Genomic DNA, 21,856 nt, shown 5'->3' with positions numbered 1-21,856 from the left:
TTAGCGACACGTAGTTAAGACAGGATTAAATTAAGAGATTTAATTTTTAAAAAATAAAAAAGAATTTCTCAAGTATACCTTTTTTTTAAATATTTTTCAAAACTGCTCTGGGTTGCAATGTTTGTATTTGTTGTGTAGTAACAGGAGAGAAAAGTGCTATACACAAATATTAATTAGCACCAACATTAACTAAAAAGCAAATTCCTTTCATATTTAGTTTTCTTTTTTATTTCAGTACGTATTTTCTTTAAATTTAAAGTATGCGTTTCATTTAATTTTTCATATTTGTTCATTAATAACAATAGCAACTAATAACTTCGTTAATCAATGGGTGTCTATTGATATGCTTAAAGCAAAGTTGATGAGGAATAATATATCAATAACAAAAATAAGTACATTTTTACAAAATCCATTTGTTACATTACTTTAAAGATGAAGGGGAGATTTTGGTGGTAACGAAAATGATCTACCGCGCTTTTGTGGTTTAGGTGTGACAAAATTAAAATTATTTCTCCTTTTTGGTCCACTTAAAAAAGCGGAGTTTGTAAAAATTTCGATTTTATTTTATTATTTTAGTCACTTTAGTTTTGTGTATCTTAAGTTTGTTACAGTTGGAAAGAAGTCAAATTTTCGGGTGTCGCGTCAATCCGTCAAGCACAATTCGTCAGGGCGAAAGTTCATCAGATTACTCGCAAACACAATTCGAATAAAATATAAAGGAATAAAATATTACAAATTAAATTCAAATAAAATATTGACGACACAATTCGTAATAAAAAAATTTTTAATTAGCAATTATATTGGCTAAGCGAAATATTTATGTATTATGCCCTTGTTGTTGAAAATATTCTAAATTGCCCAGGTGTAATATTTTAAGCTTAATAATTGTCTAAAACATATTTTAGAATTTTTTCTTCAATTAGTTTCCGTTTTCGTAACGGCATTGTTTGAATTCAAAAAAAGAAAAATTTACTAACTTTAGCTACTACATAAGAAAATTAAAGATTTTTACAACAGACACTATAGGCCAGGGATGGCGAACCAATGGCACGCGTGCCATTTATGGCACCCGACACAATATTTTGGGCACGCCACCGATCACATTTGTTATTACACTTTGAATAGTTATTACTCAAATGTTATTACTCTACGAGGCATATGTAACAATTAATTTAAAATTCACAAAATCACGCAAAATAATAAACAATTATTAATGAAAAAAATTAACAATTAATACTAAAAAAGCAATTAATAACCATAAAAAACAAGCTAACAATAAATAACTAACAAAAAAATCAACAGTCCTGCTTAAACTAACATCTTACAACCTAATAGAAGTTATTTGTCATCTAATCTGCAACAACAGAAGTCACACTGATGTTACTATAAGTTGAACTACCCGTATAACTAAGACATTGCAAAATATTTTTTTTTCAATGTAATTAAAGAGTTTTGAGTTGATAGTATTTAGTATTATTATTTTCCCAATAATCACGAAGGCAAAATTATTTGATGGCACGTCTATGACCTCATTAAACAATTTTTTGGAAAAAATGGCACGTTGGTCTATAAAGGTTCGCCACCCCTGCTATAGGCATTTTATCGCGGAAACTGGGATTTTTAATGATATCAGACCAATAAAAATTTCAAACAAAAATATTTTTAATTAAAATAAAATATAGAATATTCTAATATTTTTTTACATAAAAAGAATGTTTTAATATTTTTTCACATAATTTTAAACACTGTATGTAAATTGGATTATGAAGTTCCATATCTTAAGATACTTACAAAAATGAATACATTGAATAATGTATAAAATTTAGGAAATAAGTTGATTTAATATACTTGTAAATACATTAACATTTCTGTTGTTTTACAATGTTCTTCGTTACTTTGCCTTAGGTTGTGATTTTCAAGCAAACGTACAGTCCATGGCCAATTTATTAGACGCACTATAAAAGAGTCTATGCAAAATGTTACTTATTAGGTGATACTATACCTAATAAGGTATAGTACTACTTATTAGGTGATACTATACCTTAGGTGATACTATACCTTTATTGTTTTTTACGCGACTGAAACCCTGTTTGCCCTTGTTTACGTTAGTGTATCAATTGGTTAAATTAGACCGATATGTGATATAAATTCTACAATTGGATAAATTAGATGATATATTATATAAATATAAAATACTTATTATATCAGGTATTCTATTAGTATATTATAATAATTAACCCAAATTTTCAGGCACACTGTTTTTTAATAATTACATGTGTTGCACGAATTTATATGCAATACTTTTATATTTAAATATACATGTAATAGGTTTATATTCAGTAAATTTCTTATATACTTCCTATTTTTATCTAATTATAACGTGTTGCATTACAATGTTAACCAATTGATACATAAGCGTAAACAAGTGCAAACCGGTTTCGGTTTCAGCCGAGTAAAAACAATAAAGCTGTATATTATCACCTGATAATTAAGATTTTACATAGATTCTCAAAGCGTGTCTAATAATTTGGCCAGGAACAGTATTTTATAAAAACGTATCTGAATTCTACAAAAAAAAGAGGAAGCATTTTTTGTTTAAACTTATTAAGATTTTATTTATTTTCCCAAAAGTAACCAATTTTGAAATATTTTAAAGGTGGAACTGTAATAAAAGTTCAAGGTTTGCATTATTGAGCATTATTTATGCCCGATGATAGTATTTGAGTCATCAGCATTTTTCTTCAGCATGAAGTCTGTTCACTAAATCCAGAGCGCATTCCTAAAATAAAATAACATATATGTAAAAAAAAATATGTAGAAAATGTCAGTTAAAACTTACAACTGCGTAACAGAAACTATTTAAACTTGTTTTTATCATTTTGCTTTTATTATTATTATTTATTTATTTTTTGCAATTTTAATAATTTTTTAACAACAAGCTAACAACAAGAACAATAATTTTTGGTTGGTTCTAATGCCACTTGCCACACGGGCTAGCCTGCTTGGTGAACCGAGCAAATTTAAGGCAGAGTGTGCGATTCTTGTTTTTCAGTGGCGCCATCTATAGCCAAGAATTCTACTTCGCCGCACCATACGTCACACCTGTTTATAAGGCGGACCCATTCACTCATCCACAGATCGTAATTTTGACCTGATTCAGAGAACAATCGATCTCCAGTCCAGTACCCCCAGAGGTTTTGATTTGTTATGGGAACATGGAGGACTTTGCGACTCGACAGAATTTTAACTCCAACTATACGGGGGGAGTCTTCGGCCGACAACAATAATTTTTAATAATAATTAAATAACAAGCGCTTATTACAATTTGAATAGCTGTGTAAATAAGGCCAATGCAACTATTATGGAAAAATTTTATTGTGCCCACCCCTCTAAATACCTTCGAACACTTAAAAGTTACTTGTCATTAACTTATTATAATACGTACTAAAAGCAATGATTGTTGTAAGTTCAAATTATTAAATAGTAATTTTTTATGATAGCATAAGGAATACAAATTACACAGCTTTGTTTAAATGGTAAAGACAAATATATTCGATTTAATTTGCAAATAAAAACTCAGAACGCATCGATAATATTTTTCTGAATGCTACGTATTAAAGATACAATTTTAGACCATTTTTTTGACAAAGGTTGTTGTTGTTGTTAATTTACGTCGCACTAGAGCTGCACAATGGGCTATTGGCGACGGTCTGGGAAACATCCCGGAGGATGATCCGAAGACATGCCATCACAATTTTGATCCTCTGCGGAGGGGATCATTTTTTCTTTTTTTTTTGACAAAGGACATTTCAATATTTTTTTTTTTTTAAAAAAACTGCGACGTATATTTTCACTTAGTTTATTTTACTACTATTTTTATGGGTTGTGAACACTTATGTTAGTAATTTAAATATATAATATTAGTAAATACATTCTGTTGAGAAATTATTAAACTACGCCAATTTCTTTTTCATAAAAAAAAAAAAATAAAAAAAAACTTGAAATGGTATTTGACAAATTCGACTTTTTGAAAATGTATAAGTATTTTACATGAGACCAATCATATAGTGGGAAAAAGTTGCAATTTCTATAAATGAAATAAAAGTAAAACAGATGTTATAAAAAATTGATGTTAAAATAAATGATTTGTTCAATGATTTGGCTAATGGTGCGCATAGGCATTATTTTATATTTCAAAAAAAGTTTCTTTTTTTTTTTTCATAAATGAAATTTTTTTTTGCGTCGTAATAAATGCAATTTTAGGATATTTCAATGAAAACAATACCTCATATTAAAGAATTTCTAAGCCCGTCCTGAAATGGTTTAATGATACGAATATTTAAGTTTCTTCTAGAATGTGCTAAGTAACCAGCACTGATGATATTTAAAAGTACGAAATTAGGCACAAAAGCCTATTTTATCAGTGTATAATTATCTAATTTTCAACTGATTTTGAAAGGATAAATGTTAAATCATGGAAGATAGCCGTAATCTAAAAATTTAGTTCCAACAGATTATTCTTGAAAACGGTCGAAAGCTTACGGCCCATATATTTTATTGTAGTATAACCGTCGTTGAACACTCGACCCAATTACGACTACTAGAGATCAACTCCGTAGCCTGGTAATTTTAAACCAATTCAGAAGACAAGGGATCACCTGGCTGAGATATTGGGAGAGATAAGCTTCTGTGTGGATTACTTCTTGGGGGAATTATTCCGCATTTGCGTTACATGAAGAGGAAAGCATCGAAACATCCTATGGTTAGCCTGACGGCAAGGGAACTCTAATTCATGATCCGTCTACAACCGAGGATATTTTGAGTTTGCACTGTGGTCGGTGCGAGCCGGGTACGAAATTCATATTGATCAGCCATCGATGGGATTCGAACCCGAGCCGCCTCATTCAGAGGCGAGCGCTCTATTTAATAAGGTACCTTGGCTCTACTCCCCATACATGTAAGTTTTACTAATTGTGTGTTTTGGCTAAAAACTCATTAATACAATGATAAATATCAACATAAGTATGCGAAGTACTTATTTCTTATTCTCACAATACCAGTAATACGTATTACTACAATTGGTTAAACATCACTAAAACATCAATAGTTTAATGAATTTTTACGTCCTCTGGAAACGGAACAATACCATAAATTTACTTAAAAACGCATAAAATTGTGGTCTCTTCGTAAGAAAAATCTAATGTTCGCGTAAAATAGTCTAACATTCTCTAATTGAAGTTTGACCGTGATCACACATCTAAGATAATGCTATCCTGATTCTAACATCTCGTATTACGTCTTGTACGTAGGCAATATTTTGTACGTATAAACTCGTTGTTAGCGGACTTGAGGAGGTAGTTTTTTTTCTCCATGTGTTAGTCATGCAGGGGTTAAGAACAATAATTTAGCTGGAAAATTTTTCAGTAATTGCTCTACAAATAAATCCTAGTTTTCTTAATAAATTTATAAGTTCATATCGTGAAAAGATTAAGTAATATAGAATAAATCTATGAATAAATACATTAAATTTTTAAAAATACATATTAAATACTTATTCTATGAACAAATATAAAAAATATTAAATTATTTAAAATATCACGTGATACTCACATTCATGTCTGTCATTTGTTTACATGGAGTAACTTGCATAAAATCAGCACACGCCGACTAAAAATATATAATTTTCTTTAGAGAAAAAAAATATATTTCTTCGAAGTATTACAAAAATAATTTTTCTACCTTCTGAATTTGTAAACATATTTATCATCAGCAAAGTTTAAAAAAATATGGTCTAAGTTATAAAATATGCCAGTTTTTGGTATTCCATGGAATACCATAAACTGTCCAGAAAGGGCATGATTCAATTTAACAAAGCGTAACGGAGGCTGACTGCTTCGTGGAAATTTTCCATCACCCTCGGAGGAGAAAAATTGGGAGGGAAAAAAACGTTGAAGGAAGGGCGATTTTCCACCCGTACCACTTGTACCTCGTCGCGCCTGAAATGCTGATGTAGATGGAAGGAAGGACGATGGCTGGAGATTGTCCCCTGAAACCAGTGAAAGTATCCCATCCGATGACCCTACAAGTCCATAGTGCCTCTAAGTTGGAAGAAACATCATCCATGGTAGTGATTCGACACCGAGTGATCCTACAATTCTTACTACTCAAGTTGTGAAATAAAAAGTGAATGTGCGCGAATCTTAATCATGAATATTCATGAATTGCTACGAATTAAGTGCGCGAAAGAAAAAAGAAAAAAAAAGTGATATTTTTTTTTCCTCTCTTCAACGAAATTGATGAAGGTCAAGAGAAAAGTGTGGCAAATGGAAAGGATTGACTGTAGATATAAATTTTTTTCCTCTCTCATTTTTTTCTTTCTCAATGTTATGATTAAAAATTTTAGTAATATTGGATATGAGTAGTAATCTAAATATTTTATTTTGAATAATGGAATAGAGTATTATTAAGAGTTAGATTGTATTTCTTGTGTTTATATATATTTTTTAATATAAAATTATGATATAGTACTGTATTTATCGTGCATTTTAAAATGTTTTTGAAGAAAAAAAAAGATGTGGTTCAAACGTCAATTAAACTAGTGACGGCAAACTAAATTAAGTTTTTAAACTTTTGTTTCCTAATGATTTTTCAAGATTTAACCTCATAAAAAGTCAAATTTTTCAAAACTTTCTTTTGAACCAAACAATGAAGAGTTTTCAAACAAACTTAAAGAAAGTTGTAATTTTTTACTTATTCGGACTTGGTCAAAAATAAATATTCCTATTTTAAAAAATGTGAAACCCAAACAAACGGACAGTTAACACTTAACAAAATTTGTGAGTTTCCCTTATTACGATAGGCGAAATTGTTTAATCAGTTACGTTTTTTATACTTGATACTGATTTACCATATGCTTTAGTAGGGTTGTAGACTTGCAGGAATTTTTGTTTGTTTATTCATTGTGTCGGGCCAGTTGTTATTCTATTTGGTAAGAGACTGATCATCTCTGCTAATTCTAAAAGTGACAACTTATCTTTGCACATTAAACAGCAGAATTCTCAAAATGTTAAGGTTAAAAATGGTGAAAAAGATGTTTCAAAAAAAGTAAACATCGAAAAAAGAAAAGAATGAAGTTTCAAAAAAATAAGCATCGAAAAAATGAATGTTAAGGATGTTTCAGTAAAAGTAAACATCAAAAAATAGAAAGAAAGGATGTCCAAAAAGTTCAAATGATTTGAAGATAGATCTAGGTAATGGATGCGTTCATTATCAGGTTAATATCGACGAAAAAATATGTAAAGGGTAACAATAACAAAAACAAAAAATAAAAGGAAAAATAGGAAAAAGAAAGAATGACCAAGAAACTGATTACAAAAACAAAATAAACAAAAAGAAATTTAAGTAAACAAAATTTTGAAAAAGTACATGTATCAAAGCTTGGGAAATATCACAAACCACAAATGTTGAAATTAAATTCTGAAAATGACACTTGTTGTCCAGTTCATTTGCATAAAAATTTTGAATATTTTTGTGTGAAAAATTTTTTGAAAATTTTAGTAGAATAGTTATATTTCATCAAGTAAATAATCATTTAACCACACAGAATCTTAAATTCTGATTAAATGACACTTGTTGTCCAGTTCGTTTCCATAAAAATTTTGTATATTTTTGTGTGAAAAATTTTTTGAAAATTTTAGTAGAATAGTTATATTTCATCAAGTAAATAATCATTTAACCACACAGAGTCTTAAATTCTGATTAAATGACACGTGTTGTCCAGTTCGTTTGCATAAAAGTTTTGTATATTTTTGTGTGAAAAAATTTTTTTGAAAATTTTAGTAGAATAGTTACATTTCATCAAGTAAATAATCATTTAACCACACAGAAGCTTAAATTCTGATTAAATGACACTTGTTGTCCAGTTCATTTGCATAAAAATTTTGTATGAAAAATTTTTGAAAATTTTAGTAGATTAGTTATATAAATGTTTAATTTTTCTTTCTGTTTAGTTACTAAATAGATAAATTGCATAATCATGTTTTTCATATTTTTGTCATTGTAAGTAATATTTTTCTTCTCACAATTAAAAAGATGTTGTTTGTAGTAGGGAAAAAGAAACACTCGTACCAACCTAAAAATTTTAAATTTAAAGTATTTTAAATTTTTTTATTTTGGCTTACCAAAAATTTTTTTTGTTGGAGATGTAATACAAAAATTAAATACTTTTGTATTAATAAAAGAATTAAAACTCTTTCGTTTTCATAAAATGTCTTTGTTAAAGAATAAACGTAGAGAGATTCTATTTTGGGAATTCAAGGCTGAAAACATACCATTGAAATATAAATAGATTTATATTTCAAGGGAAGAGTTATATTTAGAATCGTTCCCTTTTTCACTTCCATATAAGGAAGCAGAAATAATTTTCCTTAATGCGTAAGGTTACAAGGAATGTACGACAGTGTGCCTTTTCACCTCAAATCTGTGTTGGTATAAAACGTAAGAACGCATAGTATTGCGTGTCCTTTTCATCTTGATGTGATCCCGATAAGCTGTTCCGGGATTGTCCTGAGTCTTGTCCACTCCCCCTCCTTTGCAGGAGTGGGGACGTGAACTGTTATTCAATACCAGCCTACATTTAAATAAACCTGTTTAGAACGTCTGATGGCTTAAGACTGCAATTATTTCAAGCTAAATACAACACTGATAACAGGGTTGTAGCCCTGTTATTACATATATATATATATATATATATATATATATATATATATATATATATATATATATATATATATATATATATATATATATATATATATATATATATATATATATATATATATATATATATATATATATATATATATATATCTGGGCAATTGTCTGATATAATGGGCGATAATTTATAAAATATTATTATGATTTTACACTATATTTATTAACGTCTGGCTGTTGCCTAACTTTCTTTATAAGACAGCGAAAACTCTCTTTCAGTTTAAATCTATTGCTAGGTAGTTTAGATCTATAATTCTTGCATTTAATCCCTTTCCAATATAATTAGAAGTAGAAAAATAAATCCTTCAATTAATAATTAAAAAGATACTGCTGTAACAGACAAGCAGAAATTATCTTTTTTCTATACACTATAATTTAGGCATATTTTTTAAGCTTACGTTATTCTAAGCGTAAAATCCCCAACTAAATGAAAGAATAATGTGTTTTATTTAATGCCAATTCAGAAATATTACTTTCTAAAAATATAAGTGCTGCCATAATTCTTTACAAGAGAAAATCATTTCCCGTAACAGTCCCAGATCAGAGTAAAATTTAATTTTCCAAACGTAAATTCAAATTCTTAAGTGAAATTAATTAAACAGGAGGTAGAAAAATAAAAATAACCATAACTACATTAATTCAAATTCAAATTGGAACAGCGCACAAGGCAGCTAAAACCAAATTCAAATCATATAAACTAGTAATAATATAAATTTACTCAAAAATAATTTAAATAAAATTTAAATAAAGTTGTTTGTGTGTTTACAGAGCAGCACTTCATCAGGGGACACACTGTCTGTAAACACACAGGAGCCTTTCTGTTGTTAGTGGCAAAGCCAAAACTAACAGTGCCCCGAGGCCCCTAATGAAAATACAAGCATAAAGAAGAAGAATAATTACCACATTAAATAAATATTTACTATTATAACATTCATATAAATTTGCAATATAATCACTTTTGTTGAAACAAATATACAAAACACTTAGAAGACATCAAAAAAACCGCCCCCAAAGCACATATAAATATTCAAAACTGTTACATTTAGTAAAAATGAAAAAGAAATTCCTTATATATTCCAAATCAGCTCAAAAAATAATGTGCTGACACCTAGATAAAAATCAACAAATTAAAGAGCAATAGAATCCAAGTGCTGCTATCTGTCTAAAAAATCCCAACAGAATGAGAAAACATAATCCCAAGAAATTTTGTAAATGAAAACAAAATCCCAATAAATAACAAGATGAAAACCAAATAGTTCACCGTCTAGGCCTGCTTAGACGGGCTTCAATATCGGCCAAGTTAATAGGATTTTTTTAAAATTTCTTTAATCAAAACATCAAAATTATTAAAGTTAAAAGGAAGTTTATTTTTTTTTAAACTGTTTTTTAATACCTCAATAGCGGTCAAAAAATCTATACGGTTATTACAAATGAATTTGAATCTCAATATTTGACCAAATACAATGTTCTTGAAAATTTTATAATAAAGGTTGGAATAAAAATGTGTAAGGTTAATAACATTAAAATTGAAATCCTTCCTTTTATCATAAACCCCTATGAGATTATTGTTATCAGAAATATTTATATCAAGATCTATTTGGTTTTCATCTTGTTATTTATTGGGATTTTGTTTTCATTTACAAAATTTCTTGGGATTATGTTTTCTTATTCTGTTGGGATTTTTTAGACAGATGGCAGCACTTGGATTCCATTGCTCTTTAATTTGTTGATTTTTATCTAGGTGTCAGCACATTATTTTTTGAGCTGATTTGGAATATATAAGGAATTTCTTTTTCATTTTTACTAACTGTAACTGTTTTGAATATTTATATGTGCTTTGGGGGTGGTTTTTTTTATGTCTTCTAAGTGTTTTGTATATTTGTTTCAGTAAAGGTGATTATATTGCAAATTTATATGAATGTTATAATGGTAAATATTTATTTAATGTGGTAATTATTCTTCTTCTTTATGCTTGTATTTTCATTAGGGGCCTCGGGGCACTGTTAGTTTTGGCTTTGCCACTAACAACAGAAAGGCTCCTGTGTGTTTACAGACAGTGTGTCCCCTGATGAAGTGCTGCTCTGTAAACACACAACTTTATTTAAATTTTATTTAAATTATATTTAAATTATTTTTGAGTAAATTTATATTATTACTAGTTTAAAATTTAATTTTATCACATTTTTAATAAATATTTCAATTTATGTAATTCTTATTATTATATTGGCTGTATGCCCAAATAAATCTATAGCTCAAGATTTTTCTTTGGAACTCTAATGAATAATTAAGAAAAATTTCATTAAACGCCAAACTACCGATCACTCTAATTTCTTGTTTTTTTCCGCAATATACATATACCTACTCAGGCCCGTCCCTAACGGGGGGGTGAGAGGGGTGTCTCACCCCCCCAGCGGTATCATCCAGTCGGCAAATTCAGGTTGAGTCGGCATTTTTTTTTTTTTTTTTTTACATTCCAAAATCCCGACTTTGCCGAAATTCTTTCATTGTCGGATATTTCATCGGTGATGAGATTTAAACGGATTTCAATGTTATCTGAATTTCGTTTCGGGATCCCAGACCCGACTCGGCAAATCTTGTTGTGAAATGTGTTTTTAAATTTAGTTTTTTTTTTCTTGTCCAAGAGTAACCATTTATGATAATTCAAAGCAAGATGATCGATAATTCAGGCCAAAATCCCGACTTTGCCGAAATTCTTTCACTGTCGGATATTTCATCGGTGATGAGATTTAAACTGATTTCAATGTTATCTGAATTTCGTTTCGGGATCCCAGACCCGACTCGGCAAATCTTGTTGTGAAATGTGTTTTTAAATTTAGTTTTTTTCTTTTCTCCTCCAAGAGTAACCATTTATGATAATTCAAAGCAAGATGATCAATAATTCAGGCCAAAATCCCGACTTTGCCGAAATTCTTTCGTTTTCGGATATTTCATCGGTGATGAGATTTAAACGGATTTCAATGTTATCTGAATTTCGTTTCGGGATCCCAGACCCGACTCGGCAAATCTTGTTGTGAAATGTGTTTTTAAATTTAGTTTTTTTTTTCTTGTCCAAGAGTAACCATTTATGATAATTCAAAGCAAGATGATCGATAATTCAGGCCAAAATCCCGACTTTGCCGAAATTCTTTCGTTTTCGGATATTTCATCGGTGATGAGATTTAAACGGATTTCAATGTTATCTGAATTTCGTTTCGGGATCCCAGACCCGACTCGGCAAATCTTGTTGTGAAATGTGTTTTTAAATTTAGTTTTTTTTCTTTTCTCCTCCAAGAGTAACCATTTATGATAATTCAAAGCAAGATGATCAATAATTCAGGCCAAAATCCCGACTTTGCCGAAATTCTTTCGTTTTCGGATATTTCATCGGTGATGAGATTTAAACGAATTTCAATGTTATCTGAATTTCGTTTCGGGATCCCAGACCCGACTCGGCAAATCTTGTTGTGAAATGTGTTTTTAAATTTAGTTTTTTTCTTTTCTCCTCCAAGAGTAACCATTTATGATAATTCAAAGCGAGATGACCGACATTACATGCCAAAATCTCGAAAACCGTTTCTCTTGTATTATTATTTAAACGACACATTCTTAAATTTAAAAAAATTTTGTAGTGACCTTAATTTTTAGTTAGCTAATAATGTATCATAAAATTCAGATATTATTTATCTGAATTATATTAAATCTTTATTAGAGGTTTAAGTAATTTTTTTAAAGGAACTGATGAACTTACATGATTTTTTTTAAAAAGAATTATAAATTTTATATGAAATAATCGTGCCGGTGATGCAACCAATTTTTTTTTTTTACTTTCAAAATATAGGGAAAAAATTACAAATAAGAGTACCTATTAAATAGGATACTTTATTATTCAAAATATCTTATTTAAATTGTTAAATTCTGTTTAAATAACACAAATTATTAAATAATTTATATTTTCAATTAGTAAACCATATTTATCTATTATGAAGAATTTTACTAATTCCAAAGGACTCCTAACTCCAAAAAAGAAAAGAAAAACATTTAATTTGTTAACTACCATTCAGTTCATAACTTTTAAAATTCTATGATGATTGAATTATTACTTGAGTTCAAAATTTTTTAACCTAAAATAAAGTGTTCAGGGACTAATTCATATCTTTAGAACAATTAATCATGACAACAAAATTTGATATTCTCTATGGAAAATAATTAACATATATGTGATCCTCAATTCACCTTTATAAAAGTTTCCGTTTTGAAAATAAAATATTGTTTTTTGCTTTTAATATTTTTTTTTCAAGAATCCTAAGAATTCTGAAACATTAAATTGAGTTACACTCAATCGAATCAACACTTCGATCATTTCACACAATTTGAGAATGGTTGCCGAGTTCAAAGTGTTAAATGTTGTAATTTCGGATTCATTAATTATTTCAATAAAAATATGGTGAAAATAGAGAATTCCGAATATTCACGGAGAAGTGGCAATTCTGTTTGATCAAGCCGCTTACGGGCACTATGAAAAGGCGCAAAAAAGGATGGAGCTGCGACTCGATCTTGTGAAGCAGCAGACAAAACCCCGGATATTTCTGTCAATTTGAAAAATCGAGGGTCTTTTAAAAGTGGTTAGCTAGAAATGCCCTAAGCTATATTTTCTCATGTTTTCTCTAACTCTTTCTGAGAATAAAGACAATATCTTTGTCCATGTGGTTAAGAAGGGGAAGGAAGGGGCTCAAAGCACAGGCAGCTGTGGTACCAATTACTTCACTGACCTGTCTTTAACTGTCATGTACGGATACTTAGTTACTCTAAGCGTATTTTATAAATTCATATTATTATTGAATAAAATAGAAAATCTGCTCACATGCCAACGATCATCCTATCTACCGCAGTCTAAATTTTGAATGTAAGTATAATTTTTTTATGAATACATATTTATTATTTGCAGTCTTATTGTTTAAATATTAAGTTTAATTAAACTGCATTAAATGTGTTATTACTTTCCAATTAAATTATTTCGGGTAAAAATTGATTTTTATGAAGCAGATAAAATTATTTTTTTAATCTTTTTTGTGCAGTAAAATAATTAAAAGAAAGAAAAAAGAGCAATTAAAAATGCTATGTTATTTATATTCATTAGTAGGAGCTAGGGATAGAAAAAGATAAATCACATTTGAATTCTGAAAATTGGATACTTTTCCCGTTTTTTACTTTTTACTAAGCTTTTATTTTGTGCTTGAAATAGTATTTTTTTTTTTCCTTTTTAGATTTTTTCAGCTGAAATTATTTTTCATATATCTTATTTAATTGAAATTTCAAATTCTATATTTCTTCGTAGGCTTTGTTTTTATAAGTCCAAACTGCAATCCTTTATGAAGAAATATGTACTAATGTTAATTTTATTGAAAATGTAACGTGTTTGAAAATAGAAAATTCAGTTTTTTTTTGATAAATAATTCTTTTTAGTTATTTTGTACTGTCGTCCCCACTTAATCGCATAATCGAATTACCCGCTTATACGAATAAAATTTAATGGAACCAAATCATTTTAGAAGAAACTAATGTTAAACTTTCCCGTTTAAACGGTTATTTGTTGCTTTTTGCCCCCGCCTAATTGCATAAAGAAGTGGTACTCAAATGAAAAATATATTGTTTATTTTTGAAAAATGTTTCACCAGCTTTTCCCTTTTTCAGTTAAGATAAAGATACAATATGTGGTCACTTCAATTGAGATTTCTTATTCATTAGTAGGTGTTTGGGGTAAAGTTGAAAAATTAATCAAATCTTGCTGCCAGTTTTATATATTGAAGTAAACGAAGGGGTTTTTACCCCTCTTTGACTTACTTCACACACACATCATTTAGAATGTAAAAATGGGATAGAGTGATTTGTATTGTGATCCCATGTTGATGCACTATTAACTTTGATAAGAAAAAGTTTCAAAAACCTAACACACTAGTGTACAGAGAGTCTTTCTCTTAAATAGAATAATTGCTTAACCCAGTTAATGACTTTGAGTTGGGTGCAAGTTCAGAGCGAAAAGGAATGATTTAAATTAATCGGAAAAAAGTAAAACAATGAATCTTAGAAGTAATAAATTTCAGAAAACCCTTAACTAAAATAGCGCATTAATTTAAATAAAGCATTAATTAAAATTTCTCAAGTTTCGAAGATTAAAAAAAATAAATAAGTAAAAAAAATTCTGAATGTGTTTGGAAGGAATACACGCAAGTCATGAAATTTTTAGTAGAAACTAAAAGGGAATATCTAATTTTGATGAATTCAACGGGTATAAAAAACAGTCTTCAATTATAGATTTTTTCGGAAGGGATCAATTAATATTTTAGTACCTACATTATAGTTTTTACTAATATTGATTTATTTTTATGTAATTTTAAATGACATTTATATTTTATGATACTAACGCATACAGTTTTAATTATAATTGTTTATTGATCATAAAACTGAGCTTATTTAATCAAAATGCTATACTATGCATTAAATACCATTAAAAAGTAAAATTTCGTAAAAATTCAGAATTTTGGATTGAATATTGCACTCCCCTTTTGATCGAATAACCCGCTTAATTGCATAGATTTGGCTGGAACCGATGGTATTCCTTTGAGCGGGGTTGACGTATTTCTTATGTATTTAATTATTTAATGTTTCTATATTATCTTTTTGACTAAAGTTAACAGTTTTTCATTTAAGTTAATTATTAGTAAAAAAAAACTTAATAATTTTGTAAAAATTCAATTCACAGTTTGTATTAAAAATGCAGAATCATAAATTTTAGCATAAATGCTTTCATAAGTTTTTATTGTTAAATCTATTAGCGTTAACTGCACCAATGACAGTTGCGACAAATGAAAGAATTTTCAGCAAGATGAAATTGATTAAAAACTATCCTATCTTCGAACAACAATGACCACTAAACGCCTAAATTCACTGCTTTTACTCAAAGCAGAAGAAGATATTGTTGACAATATTAAGCATGATAAGTTGGCCGAATATTTTTTGCTTTTAAAACAACATCGAAGTAAATTTATGTAGCTAATATAATATAACGTAATTTTACTAATCTTAATTTTTCATCATTTTTACGTGAATTTCTTCATTTATAATTTAAATGGCAATATTTTCAATGTTTTTCTAAATTTTTTTTCTTCTTATTTTTTAAAAATGAAGGGTCAATTTACTTTTGAATAAATTTTGTTTTGAATCAATATCTTATAGAAGTCTGTATTTGCTGATTATGACTTACTTTCTTCATCGTCAAACAGTTGCTGTAATTAGCTTATGGTAACAACGTTTAAATGAAACGAAAGATATATTTTAATTGCCAAGTGATTTTTCAAAAAAATATTTAAATATAAAGTAAAAAGTATTTCAAAGTTGCGTTGAAAAACATTTAAATTTACAACTTAATTTTTGAAAATTATTTCCACAAATAATTATTGCTTAATGTTACTGAAAACTTATTTTAATTGAATAAGTTTCAGTTTATTTAAAAATAGTTTTTTTTCTTTAATATTTTGTTACCATTTAAATAATTAAAATTAATAGAAATGTAAAAAGTATATTTTCTTTGCATTATTTTGAATAATTGCTGGTACTATTTAGTTATCAATAATACTACATTTTTCACCCATGGCGGTTGCATTTTTAAGTGCTGTAAAAATTATTTCGATGAATAGCATTATGTTTATAACTAGTCGAAATGATTTCAAAATAAACTTTGGAAGCTCAAGTTTTGTGGCGCATTTGAACTCTTTTATTTGATTTGTTTTACCTTTGATTATCAAGCTTTAGCCATATACAAATTGTGTGTATATATATATATATATATACACGTATATATGTACATGATAGTCGGCAAAATAAACTTCAACACCCCCCCTCTCGAATCGGTTAGGGACGGGCCTGTACCTACTTAAAGTAGTATTTAAGCATAGAACACTAGTAATTACAAATACTTACTGAGTACTCCTCTATTACGATCTGCACAGTTTCAACATACATGTCATTCTTAAGAAGAGAAAAATACATTAGATAAATTGCATATATATATATATATATATATATATATATATATATATATATATATATATATATATATATATATATATATATATATATATATATATATATATATATATATATATATATATATATATATATATATATATATGTATATATATATATATATATATATATATATATATATATATATATATATATATACAACATAAAAATCTTATAGTAATCTTTTCATGTTGCTTCCTTGTCTGAATCTTCCTTATTTTTATTTCAAACAAAACGCTCTTTCTCATACTTTAATATTCATATTATGTCTTTTAATCTATTGGCTTGCAGTTATGCATTAATTAACATTTTATAGTTTTCCCTTTACAAACCGTGAGAAAGACCTTTTTTCCCTCGACATTTTTAACAGACCAATTATAATTATTTAGATTTCCCTTATTCTCTAAAACGAAACATTTTTAAGGATTTATTTTGCTAAATTTTCCCTAATGTTTATTGAAGAGAACTTCGATTTTGCGTCACTTGAATGCTAGCACTTCAAGAATATTTCTTGATAAATAATAATTACGTATGGATGGGTGGTCTAATGTAAACAATAACAAGCGTCCTTAAACCGGAAGAAATTTAGAAAATTTCCGGTGTATTCCACCGCTTATGTTATGACTACGAGGCGATGTGTGAACAAGCCAAATATTCTATGCAGTTTTGTTATTGTAATTTAAGCTCATATCTAATCATAATTGTACCATTCATAAGAGCTTTCTGAAATGTATTGATTCTCAGAGGTCGTAAGGCCAAAAAAATTTTTGGAAAGTTAATATCTCATTCTGAATAATTCTTAAGGTTTGCCATGTTTTGTATTTTATCCCTTATTTGGCTACATTTTAATAAAATGTCGCCAAAAATATCTTTAAAAATATCTTTTTAAGTTAGACTAATTAGAAAATATTCTAATGATTATAATATTAATATGTTAATGCTGAAGTTTGAAGGCTGAAAGAAAGAACTCGGTACATGTGAAATACTGCAAAAGATATGATGCAATAATATGGTGGCGCGTTTTTTCAATCTGCGGCGTAAAAATATATCGGAAGCAGTAACCCGGAAGTCTTGAAAGAGCAATTTTACCACTAGCGCCACCACCCTTAGCTTTACACGATCACCAATCCATAGCCTGGTGCCTGAAACCCCTGCTTATTTCCACCTATCGGCGACGTTCTGATAAGCCGGCAGCGTGAAAAACAGGTGCCAGGCATGAATTATTAGACTTTTCTTTTTCAATCTCGTGATTTTTTTTTAAGATTAATAAAATGCTTGTTACTTAACAAATATATAAATTAAAAAAAAGAGCTCTGACGCCGACACTTCGCTGAAGATGGAGCGGTTGAGAGGAGATGCCGAGGAGAAGGCTCCGCTGCTGGGAGAGGGGGAAAAGAAACTCCTTTGCTCCGTTGCTGGGAGAGGAAAAAAAAAACTCCTATGCTCCGTTGCTGGGAGAGGAAGAAAAAAACTCCTATGCTCCGTTGCTGGGAGAGGAAGAAAAAAACTCCTTTGCTCCGTTGCTGGGAGAGGAAAAAAAACTCCTTTGCTCCGTTGCTGGGAGAGGAAAAAAAAACTCCTTTGCTCCGTTGCTGGGAGAGGAAAAAAAAAACTCCTTTGCTCCGTTGCTGGGAGAGGAAAAAAAAACTCCTTTGCTCCGTTGCTGGGAGAGGAAAAAAAAACTCCGTTGCTGGGAGAGGAAAAAAAAACTCCTTTACTCCGTTGCTGGGAGAGGGAAAAAAAACTCCTTTGCTCCGTTGCTAGGAGAGGAAGAAAAAAAAAGCTCCATTGCTCCGCTGCTGGGAGAGGAAAAAAAATTGCTCCACTGCTAGAAGAAGGGAAAAAAGCTCCATTGTTCCGCTGCAGGGGGAAATGAAAAAAAAGGTTTTAATGTGACAGCTTTTCCGCATCTGCAAAAATGAAAAAAAGCAGTAGTTCACATTTACTAAAGAGATTTTTCGATAGGATTATAGTATAGATAAATTCAAAATTTATTTGGATCAGTGCTCTTCGAAAGTGATTTGTGGGGAAGAATAGTATTATGTTAATCATCAGTGAAATCTTGTGAGCAAGAGATTTCTAAGACTTGTTTTTACTCTAATTATTTACAAAGTATATCAATTTTAATGCAAGGTGATAACAGTGGATAGACTAACGATTTTAAGTCTTTAAATGCGTTTATCTCAAAATCAGTTTTTTGCACATTTTGCATCACCTTAAACACGATATCTCATGCTGTTTTTAAAATAATTGTCTAAAAAATTTTTCGAGTATTTATTATTATAGTACGCATGATTTGAACTACTGACTAAGAGAAAAAGTGAAATTTCTTTTTTATGCATAATTTTTTGCAAAGACAACTGCATTTAAAAGTTTCCTTTTTTAAATACATTGATCGCTAACTTAGTAGTAAATGCTCTTGATTTTAATAGAATAGTTCAAAACATAGCTGATAGCCTCCTAAATAAAATACTCAAAGGATTTTTTGTTTTAGGAGATAGAAAGTTTTTGACAATGCTTAGCGTATATGCCAAAAATGCCTTATTTTCATATAAAAATGGCCATTTAGAAAAATAATAACAATAATAAATTTTTTTGGTAGTTTTTTATTGTTGTTGTTAAGTTACGTCGCACTAGAGCTGCACAATGGGCTATTGGCGACGGTCTGGGAAACATCCCGGAGGATGATCCGAAGACATGCCATCACAATTTTGATCCTCTGTGGAGGGGATGGCACCCCCGTTTCGGTAGCCCGACGACCTGCGCGCGAAGTCGAGCACTTTACGGTAGCACAGTTTAACGAGGACCAATACACAACAACAACAACAACAGCTAGTCTTTTAAGCTTTTACACATAAAACAAATAAACTAGTTTTTAAAATTTTATGTTAATATTTTTAAAAAAAAAGTTGCCGAAACCAGTCGGAATTAAGTTTCTCTGAATGTTTTCTCGTGGTAAATGGAGCAAAAGCATACTGAAAAGAAAGAAAGATGAAAAAATTTATTTATTATTTTCATCATTTTATAAAAACTCATCACTTTATAAAAAGATCTGGATCAAATTACGGTATAAGGTACCGGCACTTTTGGGTACATCATCCATAAAATCTATTTTATCTTAAAATTCCTTTTTACTGTTAAGTATTGAACTGTAATTTTTTCAGTAATATTTATTTAGAGTGATTTACACTGCTGGACAATTGCTAAGGACGAATAACACTATCATCCATAGCAACCACAAAATGAAAGGAAGCAAAATGTGGAAAATTAGAATAACTGCGGGATATAGTAAGAAGAGGTATGCGAATGCAAATTTTTTTTCCACGTCTGTTCATCACGTGATAGCGCTGTTAAGAGCTTTAAAGGTTTTGACGCGTGTGGAGAGTTGTTGTTTCAAGTCAAAGTTTTACAGGAAAAATTTTGTTGACGAACTTGAAATTTTCGGCATGTCTTCCCGATATCACTTGAATGATTTTAAGCGTGGCCGAATTATTGGAAAGATCGAAGAAGGGCGAAAAATAACAGATGTTGCCAGGGAGTTCGACATCTCTCACAGCGTTGTTTCACGGCTGTGGAAATCATTTAAAACTACTGGAATGTGTAGTATACGGCATGAGGGAGGTCGTGTTAGAAGTAGAACGCCTGCAGAAGACAGGTACATAGTCCTATCAGCAAAAAGGAACAGGCGCATCACAGCTCAGCAAGTGGCAAATCAGTTTCTTGCTGCCACAGGAAAGCAGATCTCCCGAAAAACTGCTGCCAGACGTTTGAGGGGAGGAGGACTATACGCCCGCAAACCTGTTGTGTGTGTCCCATTGACCAGACGGCACCGTACTGCCCGTTTGCAATAGTGTCGTGAGCATCACAATTGGACTGAACAGGACTGGGCATGCGTACTATTCTCAGATGAGAGTAGGTTCAGTCTGTCATCGGATTGTAGACGCCAATTGATCTGGCGAGAGAGTGGTACTGGTTATCGTCCAGAGAATATCCAGGAAAGGGACCAATATCCGACATGCAGTGCCATGGTGTGGGCCGGCATCATGATCAATGGCCACAAGCGCCTACATGTGATTGCGAGTGGGACTATGACGTGCCAACGATACATTGAAGTTCTACTTCCTCATGTTCGTCTTTTCCGTGGTGCTGTCGGTGATAAATTTGTTTTTATGGACGACAACGCAACATGTCATCGAACACTCGCTGTTCAGGATTGTCTAGACAGCGAGGGTATTCAACGCCTCGTATGGCCATCACGTTCTCCAGATCTAAACCCCTTTGAAAATGTTTGGGATGCTTTGGGGAGGTAACTTGCTGGTCGAAACTATCCTCCGACAAACGAGAACACCCTCATACGTGCACTGACAGAGGAATGGGATAAACTGCCTCAACAGCTGCTAGATAATATTGTGCAAAGAGTGATACGACGTGTAGAATGTTGCATCACACTCCACTGTGGACATATCCCGTACTGACACCTTTCTTCAAGTTGCCTGCTGACATTTAGATCCATTGTTCCATTTTTCCGTACGCAGCATCAAATGATCATTTTTTTTCTTTCAGATGTTTCATAGCTTTTGTACTTTCCAGAACAATGAACATTCTTTATTCTAATGTCTGAACAGTGTGGCAACTATATTTTATCCTACTGGGCCTCATGTCCCGCTTAATGTTATGCTACATTGCAATTTGGGATACGTCCTTAGCAATTGTCCAGCAGTGTAGTATTTTTACGGTAATTCTAACAGTAAAAATTACGGTTAATTGATTTTTTTTATGAACACATTCAGGAATAAATAGATTTTAAGGCAAAAAGTAGTGACAACCTGAGATATACTATTTTTTGCTGTAATTTGATCAGCGAAATTTTACGGTGTAGTTTCTCAAATTGGCATAAAGTTGAGCACTTTTAGAATTGTTACATTTTTGCAATAATATGCTAAATAAAAGGGAATGATTGCTAATAGAGGTGTATAAAATAGAGAAACAGAAATGTGGTATA

At 30.2% G+C, this 21,856-nt stretch overlaps 1 long non-coding RNA gene across 2 annotated transcripts in view; it reads right to left on the bottom strand.

Annotated features, from left to right (window-relative positions):
* Positions 1 to 2,564: 2,564 nt before the first annotated feature.
* The window catches only part of LOC107442669 (uncharacterized), a 36,390-nt gene continuing 17,098 nt past the window's right edge, over positions 2,565 to 21,856 (bottom strand). The window contains exons 5-7 of one of the 2 annotated variants that reach the window (XR_015432508.1): positions 16,750 to 16,797; positions 5,611 to 5,667; positions 2,565 to 2,779 (exon numbers count right to left, since the gene is read on the bottom strand). This is a non-coding gene — a long non-coding RNA (uncharacterized LOC107442669). The remainder of the gene's footprint in view (positions 2,780 to 5,610; positions 5,668 to 16,749; positions 16,798 to 21,856) is intronic. The other variant, XR_015432507.1, reaches the window with a different exon arrangement.

The sequence above is a fragment of the Parasteatoda tepidariorum genome, chromosome 3 (genome assembly GCF_982258835.1).
Source record: "Parasteatoda tepidariorum strain Cologne lab strain chromosome 3, Ptep-v5.0, whole genome shotgun sequence".
Lineage (NCBI taxonomy): Eukaryota > Metazoa > Arthropoda > Arachnida > Araneae > Theridiidae > Parasteatoda > Parasteatoda tepidariorum.
Note: the sequence above shows the minus strand (reverse complement) of the source record. Positions and strands in the feature narration are given on the sequence as shown.